General features: G+C 45.6%; 1 long non-coding RNA gene and 2 pseudogenes across 2 annotated transcripts in view; all 3 read left to right on the top strand.

The window, feature by feature from the left end:
- The window catches only part of LOC132376838 (uncharacterized), a 32,412-nt gene extending 12,168 nt beyond the window's left edge, over positions 1-20,244 (top strand). Inside the window, exon 3 of one of the 2 annotated variants that reach the window (XR_009506443.1) lies at positions 20,019-20,244. This is a non-coding gene — a long non-coding RNA (uncharacterized LOC132376838). Of the gene's footprint in view, positions 1-2,534; positions 3,763-20,018 lie in introns of those variants that run through there. The other variant, XR_009506442.1, reaches the window with a different exon arrangement.
- On the top strand, positions 13,645-18,009 carry LOC132377264 (cleavage and polyadenylation specificity factor subunit 5-like; annotated as a pseudogene).
- LOC132376786 (large ribosomal subunit protein eL21-like) lies at positions 16,383-17,263 on the top strand (annotated as a pseudogene).
- Positions 20,245-25,573: the final 5,329 nt, after the last annotated feature.

The raw sequence follows: 25,573 nt of genomic DNA, 5'->3' as shown, positions 1-25,573 counted from the left end.
CTAAATCACCACCTCCATCTCTGAGTCCACAGTTCTAAATGCCTGCTACCTATTTCATCCATCAAATGTAACACATTTCAACCAAAATTTCTCAACTTCTCGCCCCACCCCGGGCAGCTGCCTTCTCACGACTTCCCCATCTCCATGATTCAAGAGCTTTGTCTCTGTGCTGCTCTGAAGCTTCAAGCTTAGTGTCCTTGGATCCTTCAGCTTCCACACTGCCCAGTCTTTACGTCCTTCAAACTTCCTCCCAAATTGGTACCTCTTTCCGGCTCCCACCCCCATCCTCGCCCCTGCTACCTTCCCTGGATTGTTCTGTACCTTCCTCATTGCTCCCTTATGCAAACACCTCAGAGGTGCCCCCTGCTGCGTGTGGAATGAAGCCCAGCCAGGTGAAACTTCTCCAGGCGGTCCCCTCCTGGCCTTCCCCTTCCTGGAACATTCCTCCCTAGCCTCCATCCCAACATTCCTCTTCCGGGGAGGCTCAGTGTGCAACTCACCTCTGTACATTCCTCTATCATGACGTCCGTGGGAGATCTCTCGTCTAAACTCCAAAAATAGGATGTGTGTCCCACACACTGGGTCTGGCACGCTCAGTCCTCTTGGCCTGTATGTTTGTCTTATTTTCCCAGCCATGTCAGAAGCTCCTGGAGCATCTTTGTGTTTCTTAGGGTGGGGTTGGTAAATTCATAAGCTCAGGGGCGAGACAAGGAAGGCAAATACAGGAGGCAGAGAGGGGACAAGGGAGATGTGTAATAGAGTGAGAGGGCCTGTGTGGGCCAAACAGAAGCCATCTGCAGGGGGGATGGCCCTGTGGGCCACCAGTTTGAGACCCTCACCCAGGTACCTTGCCCTGGCCAGCTAGTCCGTGAATATGTCTTTGATGCCCCAGAGGCAGCAGTCGGTGCCTCAGCATCTAGCAGAGGGAAGAGGGGCAGGGTGACCTGATTTCCTTGGCCCTGAGTGGAAGGAGCCACCGGCCTCAGCAGCCCAGAGGTGTCACCTCCCCTTCTCACCCAGCCGGCTGTGCCGCACCTGACGTCAGGTGCTACCCTTTGGCTCGAGCTTCCTGTGAGGTGTAACCAGCACGAGCTTTTCTCACTCACAGACTAAAGAAAGGGTGGCATGCCCCTCCCGCTCATGACCCAGTCAGAGCCAGCCCGACCCCCCTGCACCCAGGGAGCACCCACTGGGCAGCAGCTGCGTTGTCTGAAGCACTGGCTGAGCCTCACATACGCACTGACCTGGGCGGCAGAAGGACACACAGGGCGGATGTGGGGAGTAGGGGTGGCGTGGAGACAGAAGGAGGAGGAGGACTTCCCTGATGGTCCAGTGGTTAAGACTCTGCGCTCGCGATGCAGGGGGCTGGGCTCGATCCCTGGTCAGGGAACTAGATCCCGCATGCCGCAACTAAAGATCCTACATGCCGCAACTAAAGATCCTGCATGCCGCAACTAAGACCCGGTGCAGCCAAATAAATAAATAAATGAATAGTTAAAAAAAGAAGGACCTGGAGGAGAAAGGCAAAGACAGAGAGCAAGACTTGGGGGAGGGAGGGGGGAGGGGGCTGACAAAGAGCACAGGGAAGCCCAGTTTTGAGTCCTCCCGTGGCCACCCTCTCACACCTGCCCCTCCCCTCACTCTCTCCTCCCTCAGTGCAGCCACTCGCCCCTACTCCCCAGCCCGCAGCCTCACCCCACGTCCAACCGAGCTACACAGGTGCCCAGACTAATCTGTTAGGCCATGACTTTCACGAAGGCTCCCTGCACAACCAATGCCAGGACACACTCCGGATGGTTCTGGCTGGCCGGGGCCCTTCTCTGTCCATCCAGCTCTCTTTTCCACTGATTCACCACGGGAAAAATCCAGTCGGCCTAGTCTGGCTCTTCGCTACCACCTTCCTTCCGCACGCGGAAGGCAACGGGCTCCAACGTCACCCGAGAAAGTTACCGACTTCTCACAAACCTCAGCTGCTGCCACCTATATCCCCTCGTTTCCCTCCTCCCAGCAGGCCTGGGTGCAGTACGGTCATCCTAATTCCAAGGACGAGAAGAAACTGGGGCTCAGAAGGTGTCAGTCACTTCCGGAAACCACAGGGCTGAGACCCCTCTGTGCTCCTCCCCTGGAGGCCTTCCCACTTTACCTGTCTTTTTTTTTTCTTTTTTTTTTTTAAATTTTATTTACTTATTTATCTTTGGCTGTGTTGGGTCTTCGTTGCTGCGCGCGGGCTTCCTCTAGTTGCAGCGAGCGGGGGCTGCTCTTCGTTGTGGTGCACGGGCTTCTCATCGCAGTGGCTTCTCTTGGTGCAGAGCACGGGCTCTAGGCACGTGGGCTTCAGTAGTTGTGGCTCGCGGGCTCAGTAGTTGTGGCTTGCGGGCTCTAGAGCGCAGGCTCAGTAGTTGTGGCGCACGGGCTTAGTTGCTCCACGGCATGTGGGATCTGAAAGAGCAAAGACACAAAGCGATTGGGGCCCAGACACAGGCAGCAGCCAGCTGGAATGTTCTGGGATGTTCTCACCCCGGTTCCTTCCTGAGGTGGCGAACCCTCTACGGAGCGGAGCGGAGCTCTGTGTTTGTTGTTTCTTTCTGCGTGGAAGATGTGTGGTTACCACCAGCACAGGACCAGCAGAACCGTGACTTACATTTTCCGACATAATGTGATGTATGTACTATTTATGTTTCATGATCTGTGTCATTCCTGACCGTTCCAAAAACACTTGCTACCCGGAATATTGGTACATTGGCATGGGAGGTGGAGACACAGCACTGACTGCCCTCCGGCACAATTTTATACTCATCATCTGCTCAGAGGGAGGCACAGCAAGAGAGCAGAGGAAGCTCCAAGGCCCCGGGGTTGACTTTACCAGCAGCAAGTGAGCTGGGTCACATTCAGACTCTCAGTGCCAGGCCCTGAGTCGGTGGTCACCCGCCATTGTAATCAGGGCTCCAGGAACCCCAGTCCTCAGAGCCTGCCTCAGCACCAAAGTTCACCCTAAGCCCAGATTTATCGTCTTGATTTCTTCAGTTGTGAGGTTTCTGGACAAAGTGAAGAGATAACCGAGTTTTGGAAATTCACTGTTGAATTCCAGCCACTGCCCCTGGGCAGCTCCTGCCACCCTGCTCGTAGCAGCCTGCCCTGGCCTGCCGTTCCTGCGGCAGCTCGGAGCCTTCGGCCACTCCCGACCCAGCAACCATGAGGAAGAGGTGACACCCGCGGACTCCCTGAGAGCAGTCCTTCATCTCTCCTCATTCACACAAGGCAGTCCTGTTGGGTGGCTTTCCCAGGCCAGGAGCCCTCCAGGCACCCAGGTGAGCGGCCAGCCGCACGAAGCGTGAAGAGGAATTGCATCACAGGCCAGTGTGATAAGACCAATCACAAAGGTATGCACAAAATATAGGTGATGCCCCAAGCCGAGTGAGAGGAAGTCTTTGTGAGGTGGAGGTGGCCCTGTTAAAGGAATGAAGGAAAGATAGAAAAGACTGAACGAGAAAGCTGCAAAGGGCACGCCCAGGCCCAGGTACTGCCCGGAGTGTGACGTCCAGCATGTATCCACTAACCCTACCTGGGCCTCTGCTTCATAATGAGGCCAAGACCCTTGTCTGCACATCAGAGCTGGCTGAGGCCCTCATTTGTTTACAGTTTAATCCTAATCTGATCCTGGCTGGAAGGGAAGCTCTTCTCCTTTCATGCTTTCGGACAGTGGCTTTCCACCTGCCAAGTCCCAACAAAGCATTTAGGAATAAAACGAAATAAAGGAGAAAATAACAGAGCGCATCTAACATAGTAAGTATTATTTCTTGAAACTCTTGTTTCAGTTATATACATGTGTGGATGAGTGTGTAAATTGGATCATAATGTAAAAAATATTTCTTACTGAGGTTGTGGTTTTAAGAAACATTGCTTTAAGGGAAAACATCCATCAGCTATTAAACAAATACTCTCAAAAACTGTATCTTGTTCTAGGGTAGAGAAAAAAGCAAGACTTGGTTCCTGCACTTAAACTCTGGATCCGGGGGTGAAAAGACAAACACACCACTAGGACAGGATGTGAAAAACCACACTGACAGAGGGGTGTGCCCAGCGCCTGGCGAGCCACCGCCTTGCCCAGGGTCCCAGTGCTCCCAACTGGGCGTTAGGGTGTGAATACAGAGCTGCAGGGGTTGGTGTGGCCACCCCGGGGCCAGGGGCTTCTCAGCAGGTGCTGGGGAAGGACGCAGGGGCAATGGTGCCAGGCAGGAGTGGAAAGATCAGAAGCGGCCAGCTGAGGATGTTCCCCTGGGGGAGATGTGGGATTATTCCTATTGTTTCAAAAAGGGGATGACATGGGGCAGGGGCCGGGGCGGGGTTGGGGGAGGGCAGGCAGCAGCTTGAGAACCAGATGTTGCGTTTGTCCCTGGTTCAAGGATTCTTCAGGTTTGAACATTGGTCCTGATGCAAACTTAGAAATACAGTGAACTGTTCATAAGTCTGATAGGAATATCCATATTTTGCTTTTCTTAACGTTTCTGCCTTGCTGTCCAGCTAGACCCAGTGTTGGTGTCTGCCCACCAGGCTCATTACCAGCCTGCTTTCCTCTCATTATCCCTGCTGAGCACCAGTGCCTTCCCCTGATACCTCTCCTTACACCCCTCGAGGGCTGCCTGCAAGCTGGCTGAGAAAGACAACAGCAGGGCTGACGGTCTGATTTTCAGCTCAGCAAACAGGGAGTGACCTCTCTTTCTGCTTGTAAAAGTAGAAATGGAAGAGAAAAGCAAAAGCAACCAACAGAGCTAAGATTTTATTTCCCCTTTATGCAAAAACAGTTTTTGTCTGTAGATCCAGAATATAGTGTCTGCCTTTTCCTAGTAATCTCTCTGAGCCCAGTAATTGGAAAGCAACTAGGCAAATATCGATATGCAGCTATCCAAAGGGCTAACTTTTTTTTTTTTCCTTGGAGTCTAGTTGATTAACAATGCAGAGGGCTAACTTTTAGAGGCTGGGAATCTGCTTTCTTTCCATGATATTCACCTTGACTTTGAACTCTTTTATTTATTTATTTATTTATTTTTTGGCTGCACCACTTGGCATGCGGGGTCTTAGTTCCCTGACCAGGCATTGAACCCACGCCCCCTGAAGTGGAAGCACGGAGTCTTAACCACTGGATGGCCAGGGAAGTCCCTGAACTCTTTTTAAGATGTACCCAGGAGAGTTATAATGTGTCCTTCTGTGTTGTCCATTCTTCTGCAAAGGCTCGTCTCCTTGGCTCTCCACACACCAAGCCCCTCTCTACACCTCTGCCACCAGTATGTTCTGGTGCCTGGAATTCCTTTGCCCATGTACTACACCTACCTGAATCCTACCTACAAGATGTGGTTCAAATCTCATCTCCTCCAGGAAGCCAACCCACAAGGAGGACTTAGAATTCCTAAAATCTTTATCCTTTTAAATTGTTATGAATAAGGGACTCATTCATTTCCCTATTTTTATAGCCTCATCGTGTTAAGTGTTTATCACTGATACTGTAGATTCCTGGAACCCAGAGACACTAACTCATACTTCTGTGCCTGGCACGGAGCTGAGTACATAATAGGATCTCAGGACTGATCTAATGCAAATATGATACAAATATGAGTTCAAGTCTCTGGGACCTTGGGAGCTTCCTTAATGCCGCTGGGCTATAACTTCCTCTCTTGTAAAACTAGGATAGTAATAGTACCTACAATTTAGAGATGTTGCAGAAGTTAAATGAAACTATAGGAAAATGTTTAACACATAGCACAGGGATCTATTATTTACTATAAATTGGTAAGACAGAAGTCAAAGGACATTCTTTTTTATTTGCTTATTTCTATATCTAATTTTAGGGTTTTCCCCATCTTTAGGAGTTTTATTATATTTTTATTTATTTTTGAAATTTGAAATGTTACAGTGGTTCCAAAGGCAAGTCAGAACAAAAAGCTATTTCAGAGAAGTGTCATTCCCCTCATTTCCTTTATTCTTTCAATCCTGTTCCCACTATGCCGTGCAGGTAACTAATCTCATTAGGGTTTTTTTGTTTGTTTGTTCCTTTTTCTGGTTCTTTTTCTTTGAATAAATAGGTTATTGAAAGTTATTTGAGTGAAGGTTATTTCCTCCACTCAAATGATATTCTTAAGACCATGTTCTTTTGAGACCAGATTCTCAGGACCCTAGTCATCTTTGCACTTCAGTTTGGGAGATGTTGCAAGCAGGAGCTCCATGACAATGGGGTCAGTTGGTGCTAATCCTCAAGGGATTAGTCATGGTGAGAATGAGCTGGCGTAAATCCTTGCCCCAGCTCCCAAAGGTATCTCTACAACTGATAATGGGGCCACAGCCCCATTCCTGCTACTTGGGAGTTCCTGCTACTCGGAGGCTGAAGCGAAAGTTTTGTGCCCTAATGAAGCATCCCCACCGAGCCCACCGTGGCCTGCCGATTCTCCTGAGAGGGCAGCAATGCCAGGTTGCCTGAATAAAAAAATATAAGATTGGATTTTTAGAAAACCGTAGGACCTCATGTCAAGGAGTAAAACCGGAGTAAATAAAAGTGCACAGCCAGGGGGAGATGGCCAGAGGAAGCGAACGCCACAGCTGGAGGTTTTCATTGGAAAAAGCAGTAGGAGGAGAGGATCCTCACTCGGAGTCAGGCTGTCTGCAAGTCAGCTCCGAGGCTGTGACTCACCGCGAGGAAAAGGAGTGCCCTGTATTCCCGGCGAGGCTGCTTGCTCCAAACAGGGGATCGGTGGCCAAGGAAGGAAATGAAGCAATCCAAGACTAATCAGCAGCCGCGGGGCAGCGCAAGCTGGAAGCCCAAGTCCTCCCCAACTACTGGAGCTTGATATTGACCCTGTGCCTCCAAGGGACAAACAACACGAAAGAGACGGGATTCGGGTGAGAAAGGGAGTCGGGCCCTCTCCTGGGCAAGTAGTTCCCCCCGCCCTTTGCGCCCCTTAGTTTCTCACTGTAAGATGAAGGGGCAGACCTGGCAGTCAGGACCCCAACTCAGCCCAGGGCCATGTTTTATTTTTTCCCAATTAGAAAAACAAGTGAACGGAGGTGCTTTTGCACAAGGCTGGGCTTCCGGTTCACCATCGCCACTGTAATTCCCCACCGTCTCTCGCCCTAAATCGGCATCACAAATCGAGGCTCACCGCCTGCCTCTGAAGTTATTTGAAATGGCAACTCCTGGACAAGCAGCCCCCCGAGGTTTTTTTTTTCCAGCTCTGGGGCTCTAGGATTCTATGCCCTGGAAAAGACAGATTTTTGAATAGTGAGTAGAAACGGGGCAAGCAGGCTGCCCTGGGGTGAGAAGGAAATGATCCTTCGCCCCAGCATGCTAGAGAGGGCGAGCGTGGCAGGGCGCCAGGGCTGAGCATACGCCAGGCAGAAGCGACACAGCTTAGGGAGAATTCAAAACAGCATTTTTTTACAGCCTCCTGGTGCATCCTGTTTCTCTAGGGCTGCCACCGCCGCCAGCAAGTGGGCATCACGCCCAAACTGCAGTGGGCAGTGAGGGATAGGTACCCAATCTGTCCGGTTTCCTGAGCAGGTGGCTGGGATCCTGGTGCCCAGGCTCCGGCTGCCCTCTGCTGGGCAAGCACAGAAGCTGCTTCCCAAGGGAAGGAGGCGCCCCTCTCCTGGAGTCCCCGCCTCTGGGAGGTGGGAAAGGTCTTCCGCTTTTCTGCCACCTTGCCAGGAAGGCTGGGGAAAGTATCAGTGCCTCCTACAAAGTCTCCAGTAAGACAGTCTCAGGTCTCTTAAGTCTTCTGCATTTAATGAGAATGATTTTTCTGAACTAGGGTCTGACCCAATGATGTGCCCAATAAATATTAACGGAATAAATAACTAGCTCAGCCGTTACCCAAGGTAGAAACCGCTCCTGGCTTTGTTCGGGAGAACAGTTCCAGTTTATTGTCCCTCTTTTTGGCTCTAGTAGGTCCTTCTCCCTGACTCTCCCAGTTCCAACTGCTTCTACTGGAGATCCAACCTGGCCTTCTTCCTTCAGGATCCTGGAGGCTTCTCTCTTCTAACCCCTCAACCCAGCTCCCGGTTCCCAGCGGAGATGCTTACAAATCACGTCAGATCTCGTTCACAGCTTCTCCCCTTTCTCTCTCTCTTTAAATGTTTCCTTCTGTGTCCCTTTTGGACACCGGGATTCTCATCTGGCCTATAGTTCCTTAGACTTAGAGATTTTCTCTTTTTCCCTGAAGCAACCCCAGGCCGGGTTCTCTTTCCCTCATTAATTATTAACTGTTGTTACTTGACACTTGCAAATAACGTGGGCCTGGAGAAAGGGCTGGAAAGGACCTGTGGGACCCCCTGGAGTGAGCCTGGGAGAGGGCCTGGGGTAGGGCCTCAGGTCCAGGCCACTGAAGAGTATGATCAGTGAACACTGAACTTTTCTTCAAGCCTGTCTCAGGTGTTAACTAACCAAACCATACTTAAGTGTGTGTGTGTGTGTGTGAGTGTGTGTGTGAGTGTGCTCCTTACGTTTTTTCCTATTATGCCTATTTCTCTTACAACTTGTTCTTCCTAATCAATAATAGGGATCTAACTTTTTTTTAAGCTAGGTGACATATGTGGTGTTAAAAAATAAACTGAGGCATATTACAATTTTTAAGAATTTATTTGAGCAAAAATCGATTCAAATCAGGCAGCACCCAATCTGGCAGATAGAAAAGAGCCCCAAGTAGCTGTACAAAATGAAAAACGTGTATAGGCACAAAGGAGCAGGAACAAGAAGTTATATCGGGCAAAAAAGCAGATTGGTTATTGCAAGGTTACTTCCCTTTAGGGGTCGGCAGAGGTCTACTAGGCAGCTGACCTCCCTAGTGCTGGTCAGGCAATTCCTGATTGGCTGGGCTAAGATTCCATTTCAGGGAGAGCCAAAAGTATAAATAAGTTTCAGTTTGGTGACGTGGGGTTTAGCATGAGCAGCTCCATCTTGGGCATGTCGTCTTGTTTTTAACAATTGGTAGGAAAAATTCAAAGGACTGAACAGAGTCAGTAGAAAGAGGTGCTCACTGCCACTCCTTTCCCCATGTCCCTTGCCCACAGAAAGCCTGCTGCCACTTTCTTGTGCATCCTTATAGAAATAGTACTATGAACATACAGACATATGGGTATAGTCAGTCAATATTTACTGAGTACCTGCTATGATCCAAACACTGTTGTTGGCCAAAATATACCAAAATTCTTGCTCTAGGGAACTTGCATTCTGATGAGAGGTGAGGGGATCAGGCAACAAATGCGATAAACCCATCAAATCTATGATATGTTATATGTTGATAAGTGCAATAGAAAAAACGTAAGCAGGGTCAGAGAGCTGGGATGTGGTCCTGACTGCCCTTCCCCTCTGCTGCCCCGGCCACACCCTGAGAACCTGGGGCTGCCCTGGGGGGGTCATGGCTTCGCCACACTCCTCGGTGCTGGGGGGTGTGCCTTGCATGACCAGGTGGGGCTGTAGCAGGTCCTGGGGGGTCAGCTGGAGAGCCTCCAAAGCAGGCTGGGGGCTGCTCATCTTCATTTATCCTGGGTCACAGTTTATGAATATTTTTCTGGCTTTAAGTAAATGTTACCAGAATTCTCTACATCAGTAGTTCTCAAAGTGTGGTCTATGGTCCAGCAGCTTCAGGACCAGCATCATCTGGGAACTTGTCAGAAATGCAGATTCTTCAGCCCCCTCCCCCAGTCCCACTGGATCATATACTCTAAAGTTGCAGTCCCGAAATCTGTGGGGTTTTTGTTGTTGTTGTTTTGTTTTGTTTTTTGGCCACATCACACGGCTTGTGGGATCTTAGTTACCCGACCAGGGACTGAACCCAGGTCCTCAGCAGTGAGAGCTCGGAGTCCTAACCACTGGACCACCAGGGAATTCCCTCTGAAATCTGTTTTAAATAGCCATAACATCTGCTCTACAGAAATGCTTTACCAATTCACATTCCTAACAGCTATGGTCATAAGCACACATTTTCTAGAGTTCTGCATTTTTTAAAAAATCTTTTCCAAATTAAATCCTAGGCTAGGGATAGAGATTATATATTAACAAGTAAAAGATAAATCTACTTTAAATGGAGTATAATCTATACAAGTTTTGAATCATAAACATAGAAGTAAAAGATAAATCTTATAGCTCAATTATTTGAAAATAAGGATCAATTCATGTGATTCTCGAGGACTTAATCTATCCAATCTGTCATGTAAGAATATTCCTTCAACGTGATGGGTGACCTAATCCTAAATTCCTATCCCTAAATTCTATGTTATTAAAAAACAACAGAAGTTGGAAATAAATGAGGAATAATTAAAAACTGACAATATGGGTTGTTAAAATACAAATAAATGTAATATACATTTCTATTCCTCTTTACACTTTCCAGAAGAAGAATCGAATGGTATTGATGGTCGTTAGGCTGTATTCTAGGCAGTGTGGAAAGCACTTGGTAGGTAATTTTATCACAGCAGCACAAACAAGAAACTATCAGAAGAATATTTTTGGCTTTAATTTACAGATGAGCAAACAGGCTCAGGAAGCTTAAGGATCTTGCCTGGTATACACCTAGCAAGTGAGAGGATCTGGAATTGGATTCTTTAATCTCAGTCTGTGCTCATTTTACTGAAAGCCACATTTGTAGATAATGGTGCTTATCTGAGCCTAATCCCTGGAGTACTAGGATTCTTTGGACAGAGAGGATTAGGCAGGTCAGGAGGAAGATAAGTCTTGGCCAGAGTCCATCTCACAGAAGGTCAAGTGGGATCCCAGACACACCTTGTGGCTATTTTGCCAGTCTTGCTTCCCTTACCAGAGGAATAATGTCTATTATGGCAGGAATGGCCAGTTGGAGTCCTGGAAAGGGCCTCCTACAGCCAAGATAATAACCTAAGAACAATTCTGTGCCCCGGAGGACATTGCAGAAATTAGTTCCATAAAGATTTGAAAGATGCAGGGCTAGTGATTTCTACAGCATCTGCATTTACCTTACCTGTCTGGTCAGTGTCACAGGCCAGCGGTGGTGGGGAATAAAGGTAAGTCAACACAGACATCCTATGGGTGTGGGATTGCCTACTCCGCCCACAGCACTTCTGCCAGGAGAGAGGGCACCCACACTCAAGGGGAGGGAGTTACACAGGGAAGGCATGTACAGCAGGGGGTGGACTCTTGGGGGCCCCCTTGGAATTCTGCCTGCCACCCCTCCTCCTGCTTAGAGCACGGCTGCCAGCTCTAAGCTGTTTAGCTGCGTCACAGCCTGGGCACCAGACATCATCCATGGTACCACGCTGGACCCCTTTTGTCTTGGTGTCACCCTGCACAAGGACCACAAGGATCTGGCACCTCTGACTTTTCACTTTCACTCTCTGTGTGAGTCATAAACTGCCTAATCTGAAAATGGGCTCGTTCTTTCTTTTTTTAAATTCTTATTGGCCAGAGGCCATCTCACAGAGGGTCAAGTGGGATCCCAGATACACCTTATGGCTAACATTTACAATGTTGTGTTAGTTTCTGCTGCACAGCAAAGTGAATCAGTTATGCATATGCATATATCCCCCCTTTTTTAGATTCTTTTCCCGTATAGGTTATTACAGAGTCTTGAGTAGACTTCCCTGTGCTATACAGTAGGTCCTTATTAGTGGCTTGTTCTTTCAGCCAGGCCTGATACTTCACAGCTGCTTAGGGACGGCTTGCCACTTGACAAGAAAATACTGGGCCTGCAGAGGGGGGGAAGGAATTGTCCACCAAAGGAACTGCAGGTCATGGCCAAAGTGTCCAGCAGGAGCAGACACGGGACTGGATTCGTCTTGTACTGCATCAGGTGTGACAAAACATAAAGCTGGATAAAGAAGAGCTCATTGATTTGGGAGCACTGCCATATGGTACAGAACTTACCACCCTAGCAAGGAGCTGGAGACGGTGCTGATACTCTATTTCATTGGTTCATGGAAGCTTAGAAAAGCCATGGCTCCCAGTAAGTGAAATAGAACTGCCAGAACCACCATGGCAAATAACAGGTGAAGGGCTCAAAGGCTCAGAGAAGTGGGCATGCTGGAGTAGATATACTACTGAGGACAGAAAACCCACAGGAGGACCTGGAGAACATCCTATTTACCCAAGCGAAAAGGATGCGCTAGTGAGAAGGGCCACCAGCATCGGGGAGTAGCTCAGAAGTGGCTGCCTTCTCTAGGCGGGGGCTGGTAGTGGGAGATGCTGTTACAGACGGAACTGCTCTTCTCTGCTAGTGGGGGTGATGGAATCCTGAAATAGAGGCCAGGTGACAACACTCCACTGCCCCAAGCAAGGTGGTGAGATGACTGAAACACATGACAAGAACAGACATAATACATGACAGCCAGAGGAGTCTCTTCCCAGAGAGAATTGCAGAGATGGTAATAGAGCATAGTATTCCCACGGGGCAGGATAGAGCCTACTTTACACAACTAAAGGGAATCAGGGTAGATGATAAAGGCTCAAAGCAGCCATCCCAATAAGAAAATGTGATCTCCTGCCCAGTTTTCAGACCTTTGATTGAAAGGGAGGCTGGACTGCTTATGGAAGGATCCTACAGTATCATGGCAAATACATCTAGTAATGATCCCCTGGTCCTTCTCCAAAGGGACCTGGGGGTCATGTGCTTAAGTCACTAGAAACTGAGGATAGGGGCATAACCAGATATTTCAAGGACCGTTGGATACAGGATCTGAGTTAACACTGAAATCCTGAGGTTTGGGATTTTACGATTGTATTGTGGTTATCTAGGAGAATGTCTTTGTTCTTACTATACATATACTGAAGTATTCAGGAGTGATGATTCATGATATCATCAACTCACTCTCAAATGGTTCTGAAAAAGTCATGATTACATTAATATGTGCATATTTATGGAGAGAGAGAAATTATATGCGTAAAATGTTAACAATTATTGAATCTAGATGAAACATATAGGTATTCATTGCCTTATTCTGGTTTTTTTTGTACTTAAAAAAATTTCAAAATAAAACACTAAACTATAAAAGAAAGAAAGAAAGAAATCCCGAGGTTTAGGAGTTCCCTGGCGGTCCAATCATTAGGACTTGGCGCTTTCACTGCCATGGGCCCAGGTTCAATCCCTGGTTGGGGAACTAAGATCCCACAAGCCTCGAGTTGCAGCCAAAAAAAAAAAAAAAATCCCGAGGCTTGAAACGTCATCATTACAGGGGCCAGGTAATAATGGACTCCTGGACCAGGCCTCCTTAGTGAGTCTACCATGTCCATGGATCCACCTGATGGTCATTTCCCCAATCCACAAATACAGAATTGCAATGGACATGCTTGACAGTTGGAAGAACCCCTACATGGTCCTTAGCCTGTGGGGAAGAGCTATGGCAGTGGGCAAGGTCAAGTGGAAACCTCTGAACCTGCTTCCCCTGACCAAAATCATAAGTCACAAATAATCCCACATCCTGAGGGGGGAGGGGAGTTGTGCCACCCATAAAGATGAAGGAATGCAGAGGTGGAGGTGCCTCTCAGACCCCTCTTTAATCACATCCACTTCAAGCACAAACCAGATGTATCCTAGCAGAAGACGGTGGACAATCGCAAAGGCAGCCAAAGAACAGCCCCAGTGTTTACAGCTGCCTCGCACGAAGAGGTACCCAGGTGTCTTCCTTAGGCAGATGAACAGCATATCAGGTATGAGGTATGGGTCAGTGACCTGGCAAATTGCTCTATTTGCATCCTTATCAGAGCCATCAGTAGTCTTGCCCCAAGGCATAAATCTCCCACCTTCTGGTTCTGGTCAAAGAGGGCTTGGGGTGGAATTAGGGTCCCTGAGAGCACATCAGGGTTAGGTTAAAAAAAACTATCATGCAGTGTCACAAGGAGGGGTAGAACAACCAAAAGTGTTTACAAGGAACTGCATTCACATGCAACCCTTTTGGAACGCAAACTCTGGGGATTTGTGTTCACTTCTGGTACCCCTTATCCTCCCTCAGGACGGACTGGGCAAGAGACCGTGACAACAATGAAAGGGGTTAATTCTGCAGGCCTTTCAGTCTATCTCCCAAGACCCAGCTTTCTCTCCTGCCCTGGGGCCTGATCACATCCTGTAGATATTTGCATTTATAATGTAAAACTTCCTCCCCAGCCTTTCTAAACAGGAAACCTGTTCCTTGCAGCCTAAAATTAAGCTGGGACCTCCAGCCTTTTCCCGTCTCCCCACCTGTTGGCCCTTAAGCCCCCCTCCCACCACCGCCAGCATTCCAGGCTTCCTTGACCCTCAGCCTCTGAGGCTCAGCTTGTGCCTCCCACACTGAACCTGCCCTGAGGCATTACTGTGAGTCCAGCAGACACAGGCAGATGCTTCAGAGCTGCCCAATTTCCTCTAAAGAATATTTTAACCTTCCTGGAGACTGCTTCTTGCTCATTTTCAGGCGTGAGTAATCTTTCAGGCAGTCGGGTCACGAGTTATAATAAGCAGGAAAGTCTCTGGTTATTTAACAACCTGAGGTCTCCCCTTACCGTGTATTCTCTTTCTCCGTCATTTGTGCACAAGTACTTCAATCGACAGTTAAGTCTGCCCATACGGGAGTCGACTGTATTCACTGTACTACACCATTTTATATAAGGGACTTGAGCATCCCCAGGGGCTCCTAGAACCAGTCCCCCAAGGACACCGAGGAAGGACTGCAGAGGGTGTGCCCCCAACAGAACTTCAGGAAATTCTAAAGAATGTACTTTGGACAGAAGGAAAGCAATCCAGAAAAAAGATCGGAGATGCAGGAAAGAATGAAGAACACTGACAGTGTAAAACAATAATACTGTCCACTGGGCTTAAAACAGCAAGATGAACATGTAAGAGGGAGAGGAAGTGAGGTTCATATATTCAAATATCCTGGTGTGGTTTGAAGGACCGTAAAGCTATTCATTTTAGATTTTACTAAGTTAAATATGAATGTCAAAATATCAGGGTAAAAATTATTAAGCTAAAAATATGTCCCATACTTGTAAAAATTAAGAAAGTAATTAGAAAAAATATTTAATTGATCCCAAAGAAGCCAGAGAGGAATAAAAATAGAAAAGAAAGCAATATAAAGCCCAAAATAAGATGGAAAAAATAATCCAAAGAAAGCGCTGATTACCATATAAATTGTAAAAGAGTATATAAAATACAAATAACTAAAAATACTAATTTAAAAAGGACAAAGAGGGAACTCCCTGGCGGTCCAGTGGTTAGGACTCGGTGCTGTCACTGCAGGGACCGGGTTCGATCCCTGGTCAGGCAACTAAGATCCCACAAGCCACTCGGCCAAAAAACAAACAAACAAACAAAAAACAGATTGTCAGAATGGATTATAGAAAATGCAGCGTTATATTGCTGACAAGAAATATCTAAAGGTTTAATTTTCAGAAAGATCTAAAGTAGAGGAATGCAAAAGGATATACTTGTATTTAGACAAACTAAGAGAAAGAAAGCAGATGTAGCCATGTTATTATCAGGCAAAATAGAATTTAATGCAAAAAGCATTACTAGAGATAAAGAGGATTACTCCATTATGATAAAAGGTTTATTACGCCAGGAACATAAAACAAATACAAACTTGTGTGAACCTAACTAAATAGTCAAAATACTGTATATAAATGAAAATGGACAGAACTACAAAGAGAAATTCACAATGCTACTCTCCATGGATTTTTTTTTTTTTTTTTTTTTTTTTTTTATAATTTGGCTGCCCTGCGTGGCTTGTGAGATCTTAGTTCCCCAACCAGGGATTGAACCCGTGCCCTGGGCAGTGAAAGCGGGAGTCCTAACCATTGGACTTCCAGGGAATTCCCTCCGTGGGGTATTTTACACATTACTTTCTGCAATATTCAGATCAAGACGTTACTCTATTGACTAAACTCTGCAACCAAGAAGCTTAACTTTTGGGCAGAAATAGAACAACAGTGAATCTCATAGGGAACTTTTATGAAAAAAGATCCCACAAGGTTATTTTCATCAGATCTCAAAAGACTGATTCACTCTCTGATTCAGTTAAATTAAAAAGTATTAACCAGCTCTTGCGCTCTCCTGTTAGTGAAGGGCAGCGGCTGTTCAGTGGAATGCAGATAACCTCTGCTGGCACAGGGAACATCTCCCAGCCTCTCCCTTTCCCCTTGCCTCCAGTGTCCGAGCTCGCCAGCATATCTGTGGTGCCACAAATCACTCGCAGACCCGCTGGCCCCGGTGTGGGGGGGGGGGGGAAGGGGGGGTTCAACCAGGTCAGCAACAAGTACCTCCAGCAGACCAAGCCCCTCACCCTAGAGCACACCATCAACCTGTACCCTCTCACCAATTACATTTTGGTACAAAAGAGCCCCTTTATGAGAAGGACAGCTCAGGCCTTTTGGTCGGAGCCACCATCGTCCAGTAATTCGCCAAAATGACCAACACAAAGGGAAAGAGGAGGAGCACCCGCTACATGTTCTCTAGGCCTTTTAGAAAACATGGAGTTAGTTGTTCCTTTGGCCACATACATGCAAATCTACAAGAAAGGTGATGTCGGGACTTCCCTGGTGGTGCAGTGGTTAAGAATCCGCCTGCCAATGCAGGGGACACGGGTTCGAGCCCTGGTCCGGGAGGATCCCACATGCCGCGGAGCAACTAAGCCCGTGCGCCACAACTACTGAGCCTGTGCTGTAGAGCCTGCGAGCCACAACTACTGAGCCCAAGTGCTGCAGCTACTGAAGCCTGCGTGCCTAGAGCCCATGCTCCACGACAAGACAAGCCACCACAATGAGAAGCCCATGCAGCACAACGAAGAGTAGCCCCCGCTCACCGCAACTAGAGAAAGCCCCTGTGCAGCAACGAAGACGCAATGCAGCCAAAAATAATTAAATAAAATAAATTAAAAAAAAAAAAGAAAGGTGATGTCGACATCAAGGGACTGGGCACTGTTTAAAAAGGAATATCCCACAAGTGTTACCATGGCAAAACTGGAAGAGTCTACAGCATTACCCAGCCTGCTGTTGGCATCGTTGTACACGAACAAGGGCAAGATTCTTGCCAAGAGAAGTAATGTGCCTAGCAAACATATTAAGCACTCTAAGAGCCGAGATTGCTTCCTGAAATGTGTGAAGGAAAATGATCAGAAAAAAGAAGGAAGCCAAAGAGAAGGGTACTTGGGTTCACCTGAAGCGCCAGCCTGCTCCGCCCAGAGAAGCACACTTCGTGAGAACCAATGAAAATGAGTCTGAACTGTTGGAGCCCATTCCCTATGAATTCATGGCATGATGGGTGTAAAGAAAATAAAAGACTTGGACTCTACAATGCTTCTCTTAATTGACTGGAAATGTTGTGTCCCCTCCCCCAAAGAAATATTTCAAGCACATTTTAATTGTGTTCAAATTCAGTGGGTGACGTCTTTAGTTTCCAAATGTAGTGGTTTTGCTTCCTGAAAAATGTGAGGTAGTTTGTTGTGCAATATACTCCATTGGTTAATAAACGGCCAGATATTACTTATAAAATAAAATAATAATAATAAAAAAAAAGAAGTACAGCTCTGTTGCAGCCAGATTTCAGCGCATGAGGGAGGAACTTGATAAAATTGGCAAGAGGAGGACTGTAGAAGGGGTTTTGACTGTCCCTGAGCACCGGCTACCCCATGTTGCTGCTACAGCTAGAATTTCTTCAGATTACCTGGTGGTAGCTTAACCCAGGAGAAGATGAAGTCGACGGACAAAAATGCTTAATGACAGAGCTATTGGGTCGTCAAGATGGAGTCCTGCAAGACGGGGACATTGATGACCGCACTAGTAACTGGTGGAGACCAAATTCTGAGCCTCCTCAGTGTCCATAGATTCCTGCACATATTACAAAACCTAAGGAACATAAGAAGTTGATTTTGGTTCAACTTCAAGAGAAAGCCTTGTTTGCAGTCCTTAAAAATTACGAGCTGGTAGCTGCACCACTGTTTGACCTGTATGACAATACACCCAGATATGGACCCATCATATCTAGCCTCCCCCAGCTTTTGAGCAGGTTCAATTTTATACACAACTGAATTCCTGCACAGCAGAGAAGTAAGAGAAGCCGTCTTGGTGGGGAGGGATAAACTGGGAGATTGAGATTGATATATACACATTATTATATATAAAATAGATAACTGGGTTTCCCTGGTGGCGCAGTGGTTAAGAATCCACCTGCCAACGCAGGGGACACGGGTTTGATCCCTGGTCCGGGAAGATCCCACATGCCGCGGAGCAACTAAGCCCGTGCGCCACAACTACTGAGCCCGTGCGCCACAACTACTGAAACCCACGCACCTAGAGCCCGTGCTCTGCAACAAGACAAGCCACCACAATGAGAAGCCTACACACCACAACGAAGACCCAAAGCAGCCAAAACAAAAAAAGATAACTAATAAGGACGTATTGTATAGCACAGGGAACTTATATATTTATTTATTTATTTGTTTGTTTGTTTGTTTGCACTGGGTCTTAGTTGTGGCAGGTGGGCTCCTTAGGGAACTCTTCTCAATACTCTGTAATAACCTATATGGGAAAAGAATCTAAAGAAGAGTAGATATATGTATATGTATAACTGATTCACTTTGCTGTACAGCAGAAACTAACACAACATTGTAAATCAACTATACTCCAATAAAAAAAATAAAATAAATTTAAAAAAAAAAGGAGAAGCTGTCTTTGTGAGCACAGCTATACACAGTGTAGAATAAACATGCTAGAAAAGTCTTTTTGGTTTTATCTCTTTCCCAATCCCTAAATTACCACCTACTTTCTGTTGTTTGAATAGTAAAGTTAATATGAAAAACTAGATTGTGTTGTAAACAAATGTGATAATGTTTATTTTTGGTTCTACACATACTTTCTGTACCACATTAAAGAAAGTGGACTTCTTTCTTAAGAAAGGAGAGAAAAGAAAAGAATTAACCAAAAGAAAATTAGAAAAATACCATATTTGGAAACTCATGAAATAACTTCTAAATAACTGATGTGTTAAAGAAGAACCTCTTGTGGAAATCACTTAGTATGCAGAAATGAAAAATAATGACAATATACTACCATATCACAAACACACTTTAGATATTTATAGCCTTAAATGCTCGTGTTAGAGAGAAATAAAGGCTGAAGATTCAAGATCCATGTAAGTATCCTACTTAAGAAGTTGCAAAAAGGACAAAAGAAATCCAAAGAAGCTGAAACCTTACTTCATCCGCTGGAACAAGCATTCATTTTCCATGAACCAGGCCCTTGGATCCAGTAGAGCCTCAAGTTGCAAGTTGGCAACCTACTCATTGTGAGTCAATGTGAGAAAAGGCACTCTTCATTCTACCCCTTGATTCCAGAACCTGTATATTCTGGTTATTGGTACAATGCATAGACTGCATCCCCGGAGGAAGAAGAATGTCCTATCCCTGAATGTTGTTCCCAAGATGGTGCCAGGGCTGAGGTTTCAATGGGGCATTCCAAACATTTACCTGGCTGACTACTTTTGGATGGTCTGGTATATGGTAGAACTAGTGGGTTCCGTTATTAGGTACCCATGGTTATGTGTCATTCAAACTCAAGGAAAATCAGGCATTCAGTGAGCCTTCACAGTGGTGCTGGCAGAGACACTTCAGGCAGTGAATTACAACCACGTGTGGAGTTAGGCTTAAACTTCAGTAAGAATGAATCACTGTCCCCTCCAGAATAGAAGAGATCAGATGTAATCAATTTGCCACCAAGAGGCTGGCTGTTTTCCTCCAAGGGATGGTACCACGTGGCACAGTTGGTGACATGGTAAATGTTAAGTTAGATCAGCCTTGGACAGATGGAGCCCATGCCGTGAATCACACAAGCAATGGAGTTATAAGAGACAGAGCCTAGCTGATATCCACCAGATATGTCATCCTGCCCACACGGCTGCTGAGTGCATCTTCTGATGTGGATGCTTTTGGTGGGCCCTGACTTGAAACACAAAGATACACACATCTTGTGCTCATGCACACAGGTTCATCCTCCTCCTCAGACCCCTTTGTCTCTAATCTCCCCATCTTACTCCTTCTAGGTCCCTGACCTACTAGACAAACTACTCATCACAGCTCAGGAGTCCATACACATACCTACTTCAGACCTCTTCTCTTGAAATACAAAGTATATGTGGACAAAACTTGTTTCCTGCCATTCCAGTAAACTAAGAACGTTGCCTGCCATCAGGCCATCACCCTCTGCACGGTGCTCCCTGAGGGGGATTCTTCAGGATGGAGAAAAATAGACACTGGCTTTAGATAGTTAAGATGCATATCAAATGAATGATTTCAATGATGCAGACTCTTGCATCTTCCCATACATAGAAAAGCACTAAATTCATTAAGTTGTCTGTTTTTTTGTGATTAGCAGTAATTTTTTTTTTTTTTTTTTTTTTTTTTTTTTTGATTAAAATACTCTGGAGTGCAGCATATACTATAAATAGCTCAAATTTATTCTAGGTTTTGGACAGGAAATATGCTTTTCCTTTGACACCACAGTGCATGAAATGTGCATCCCCATTTGTAGTATTTTCTTTTCCTTTGCGAGATTTTTTTCAGTGATGTGAGGACACACTATGATGCGGCAGTTTGGACTCTGTTTCTGTCTATTGCATCACTGCTGATCTTTAGCAGTAATTTTTTGATGTTCAACTACATGGGTTTGGTTTTCTTTTTTTTTTTCTCCAACAAAAACTCCTAAATATCCTGGCTCCTCTCTTACCTCATTGGAACAGTTGCTCAGAGCTATCTGAGAGGCTGTCTCCTGTGTTATAGTCCTCAGTATGGCCCCCGAATAAAACATAATTTCTGGTTGTATGTTTTGGTTTTTGTTGTTTTTCAGTCAATATACACTACTCACATCTCTGATTGCTGGGAAGATTTCTCCTCATTGCTATTTTTTTTTTTTTAAAGTTCAAAGGTGTAAGCGAGATGGAAGTTGTCTTTTTTTTTTAAACTTTGGGTTTATTTATTTATTTATTTATTTATTTATTTATTTATGGCTGTGTTGGGTCTTCGTTTCTGTGCGAGGGCTTTCTCTCGTTGCGGCAAGTGGGGACCACTCTTCATCACGATGCGCGGGCCTCTCATTATCGCGGCCTCTCCTGTTGCAGAACACAGGCTCCAGACGCGCAGGCTCAGTAATTGTGGCTCATGGGCCTAGTTGCTTCTCAGCATGTGGGATCCTCCCAGATCAGGGCTCGAACCCATGTCCCCTGCATCAGCAGGCAGATTCTCTGCGCCACGAGGGAAGCCCCTCATTGCTATTTTTAAGGCCACCTTGAGTAGAGCTGTAATGTGGTAGCTGTCCATTTCAGCTCACACTAAGAAAGCCCAAGATTTTCTTTTGTCAGTGGATCATACAGATACCCTGAGGTTATATGCATGAGCTGAGAGAATGGTGTCAGTGCAACAGAGGTGGATGACATAGGGATCTGGACCATTTATCCATTTAACTTACTTGTGTTCTCTGGACCTGTTCATTTCCCTTATATGATGAACTGTTGCTGCAACTTGAAAGGCAGCTCCAGTTGCAAAGTCATCGGATGCCCCATGATCAATTTCAAAGTCCCTTTTAGGGCTCAGTGGCATTACAGGAGCTGCTTCTCAAATGAATGGCAAATAGTTCTTTGTTACAGAAGGTAGAACCTCGTTCCAGATCCCTAGAGGTCTGTGCTGTAGACCTCCTACTGGACCTTTCTGAGACTCCGCATGGCATCTTTACCTATCAAGGATACCTGGGCACCACAGGTCCTGCTAAGTTGCAGTGGCCAAGGAGCAGGCAATTTGCCCTATATTCTGGATCTACTGCAAATCTCCTCTTGCTCTGGACATTATTTGAACTAGGAAATAAATGAATCAGTGCTGTATTTCCAACGTGATGTATGATGCCTCAAATCCAAAGAGCTCCAAAAAATACTATTTTTCTTTTTTATACTATTTGTCCCTTTCATAGTGATAGGGGGTGCATAAGGTGCAGCATCTTGTCCCAAACCAGTGGACCTCTAAAGATTTCACCAATGTGGCAAAGGCTTTGAATTCTGAGGGAGTCTTTTTTCCCACTAGTTGGCATCTGGGCATCCAGAATACTTACCATATTTTGTTCAACAAAGTTCAGTTAGTATCATGTTCTGTAGAATATCAAGATGATCAAGGTCTCTGTGGATAATATTGTAACAGAAAGCAGGAGAGTTAATATAGCACTGGGGCAAGACAGTCAATGTATTCTGCTGGCCTTCCCACATATAAACAAAATGCCTTTGAGCCTTTTTAATGATGGAGATTGAAAAGAATGCATTTACCAGATCAATAGCTTCATACCAAGTGCCAAAATCTGTACTGATCTGTTCAGGTAAAGATCCAGCTCAGTGGGACTTCCCTGGTGGTCCAGTGGCTAAGACTCCATGCTCCCAGTGCAGGGGGCCTGGGTTCGATCCCTAGTCAGGGAACTAGATCCCACATGCTGCAACTAAGAGTTCACATGACACAACTAAAGACCCCGCATGCCGCAACTAAGACCCAGCACAGCCAAATAAATAAAGAAAGAAAGAAAAGATCCAGCTCAGCAACTACAATTGGGACTGTCACTTGGTTAAGTGGATGGAAATCCACAGCCATCCCCCATAATCTATCTGTTTTTTTATATTCATGAGAACCAAATAGGTATATGATAGGGAGTCCTGCATCTTTTAGTCTGATATAGGTGCTAATCTCTGCAATTCTACCCCTGATAGGATATTATTCTTTATGTACTGTCTTGTCACTACACCCTAGGCTTTCCCTAACATAATTGGTGAGGGAACCAATATGTGAGTTCTGCTAGCTGTTAATCCATTACAGTTAGGAGATGTAACAGCAGGATGGATCTGTGGGCCCACTAGACCCACAGTAAGACAAACATGAGTCAGGATTTCATTTATTACCTTTCATCTCTCAGCCTCATTCCAGCCAGGAGAACCACAATGGCATTTCAGATCCCCTGGTATTGGTGTCACCTCAGAACCCAGTATTTCACAGCCCTCGAGAAATCTAGGAATTCCCTTTTCCGTAGTGGACAGTTTCTCTAGAAAATGGCCATGAGTCCCTTTAAGGAGGAACTAGAGGAATATTGTGCATATTTGCAGTGGCCTTTCCAAGTCCTTCCCCACAGGGAACTGGACTGCCCATCTGTCAGTCTGAGAACTGACTCAGATCTAGAAACTGGGTGAGAACTTGTGATTTTCCACTGTAGTGAAGGCCATCAGGCTTTAGCTCCCCAGCTCTCCATGTTTTCTGGTTATACAACCAAACAATACTCTATTCAGATGCCGTCATATCTCTTTCCCTAAGACACTATGGATCATTAGTCATTGCCACAGATCTCTGTGTATCAAGATCCCTGGTTGCTACCTCAAGCTTGCTGCCCATTCCAGTAATTATGTCCACATTTCTGACAGTTAAGTAACCCCACCTGCCTCTGCTTTTTCAGAATCCTGTTATTCCCAGTAACACAAGACAGTCCAGTTCAGTGGTACCATGCCTTACCATCACCCCAGCCTATGGAGGACCCCACCACTGAATTTCTCATTGCTACCAGAAGCTCCCTCACCAGTGCGCTTTGTATTACACCAGGAGTTAAAGGCCATGATGTTTGCAACTTCTTCTCAAATTGTTCAGGGAAAAAAAAAGTTAAGAACATACAGAGAGAGAGAGAGAGAGAGAAAACAAGCAATAAAGCAAATGAGGCAAAATGTTAGCAATAAGTAAATCTGAGTAAAGGGTATATGGGTGTTTGTTTTGTTTTGTTTTACTTTTTGGTATGCAGGATCTTAGTTCCCCAACCAGGGCTCGAACCCATGTCCCCTGCATTGGCAGGCGGATTCTTAACCACTGTGCAACCAGGGAAGCCCAGGAAATTTTTGTAATAGAGTGGCACACAGTAGTTTCCAGACAATTTCTGGTTACATTTCCTTTCTAATTTTTTTTTTTTTTAACTTTCTGGGTTTATTTATTTATTTATTTATGGCTGTGCTGGGTCTTCATTTCTGCGCGAGGGCTTTCTCCAATTGCGGCAAGTGGGGACCACTCTTCATCGCGGTGCACGGGCCTCTCATCATCGCGGCCTCTCTTGTCGCGGAGCACAGGCTCCAGACGCGCAGGCTCAGTAATTGTGGCTCATGGGCCTAGTTGCTCCGCGGCATGTGGGATCTTCCCAGACCAGGGCTCAAACCCGTGTCCCCTGCATTGGCAGGCAGACTCTCAACCACTGCGCCACCAGGGAAGCCCCCCTTTCTAATTTTTAATTCATCTCTTTTAACTTTTTACTTTCTTTTTCCTTAGTCAGGCTCCTGAAGAAGCAACTTGGAATTCATCCTTTTAAGCCTTTTTTTTTTTTTTTGCTTTTTTATTTCCTGTTTCATTAACATCAGATTTTAATTTTATTTATTCCTCCTTTCTGCTTTTTGTACCTCAAGAGCTCAGACTTGGACCAAGCAAAATCTTTTTTTCCATAATACTGTCATCACTATTCTATGCATGGCCTGCTTTATTTGTTATTTAAAATATAATAGAATAAACCCATGCACAGTCTGTGTCCAACTTCAGAACTAGAAAGAATAAACTATATCTCTATGATCTTGAGCTGTTTAAGTTAAGGTGTTATCAACTGGATTGTACTTTAAATCATTAAGTTGTGTCTCAGATTTTTTTTTTTAGAAAAGTCAATCTTTTTTTTAAAATTTATTTATTTTTGGCCGCGTTAGGTCTTTGTTGCTGCACACAGGATTTCTCTAGTTGCAGTGAGCAAAGAGGGCTACTCTTCATTGCCGTGCGTGGGCTTCTCATTGCGGTGGCTTCTGTTGTTGCAGAGCACGGGCTCTAGGCACACGGGCTTCAGTAGTTGTGGCTCGTGGGCTCTAGAGTGCAGGCTCAGTAGTTGTGGCGCATGGGCTTAGTTGCTCCGCGGCATGTGGGATCTTCCTGGACCAGGGATCGAACCTGTGTCCCCTGCAATAGCAGGCGGATTCTTAACCACTGCGTCACCAGGGGAGCCCAGAAAAGTCAATCTTTTTGGACTGTAGATGAAAACAAAAGGATGACAACATGGCCTGAATGACTGTTATCAAGAAGTTCTTCCCTAAAGCTTTTTATACTTTACATGTTCACTGATTTTCCTCCAATTTTTTATTTTGGAAAACTTCAAACCTACAAAATGTTGCAAAAATAATACAGTATATCCCTTACCTTGATGTATCAATTATTAACCTTTTGACACATTTGTTCTCTCTAGATAGATAGATATAGATATATGTTTATATATAGTATGTATATATGTGTACATATGTATAAATATACATATGTGAATGATAGGTATAGATGTATATGTAATACCTATAGTTATATGTATATACATATATACACTCACATTTCTTTTCTGAACTGTTTGAGAATAAGTTTCATTTATTATGAGACTTCACGCCTAGACACTTTAACGTGTATCTCCTAAAGAATTCTTATATATTATATAATTCTCATATATTAAGCAACTTTTTTTTTTTTGGCCACACCACACGGCTTGTGGGATCCTAGTTCCCCAACCAGGGATCAAACCCGGGCC

Source organism: Balaenoptera ricei, chromosome 13 (genome assembly GCF_028023285.1).
Source record: "Balaenoptera ricei isolate mBalRic1 chromosome 13, mBalRic1.hap2, whole genome shotgun sequence".
Taxonomy (NCBI): Eukaryota; Metazoa; Chordata; class Mammalia; order Artiodactyla; family Balaenopteridae; genus Balaenoptera; species Balaenoptera ricei.
This window is presented reverse-complemented; position numbering and strand designations above follow the sequence as displayed.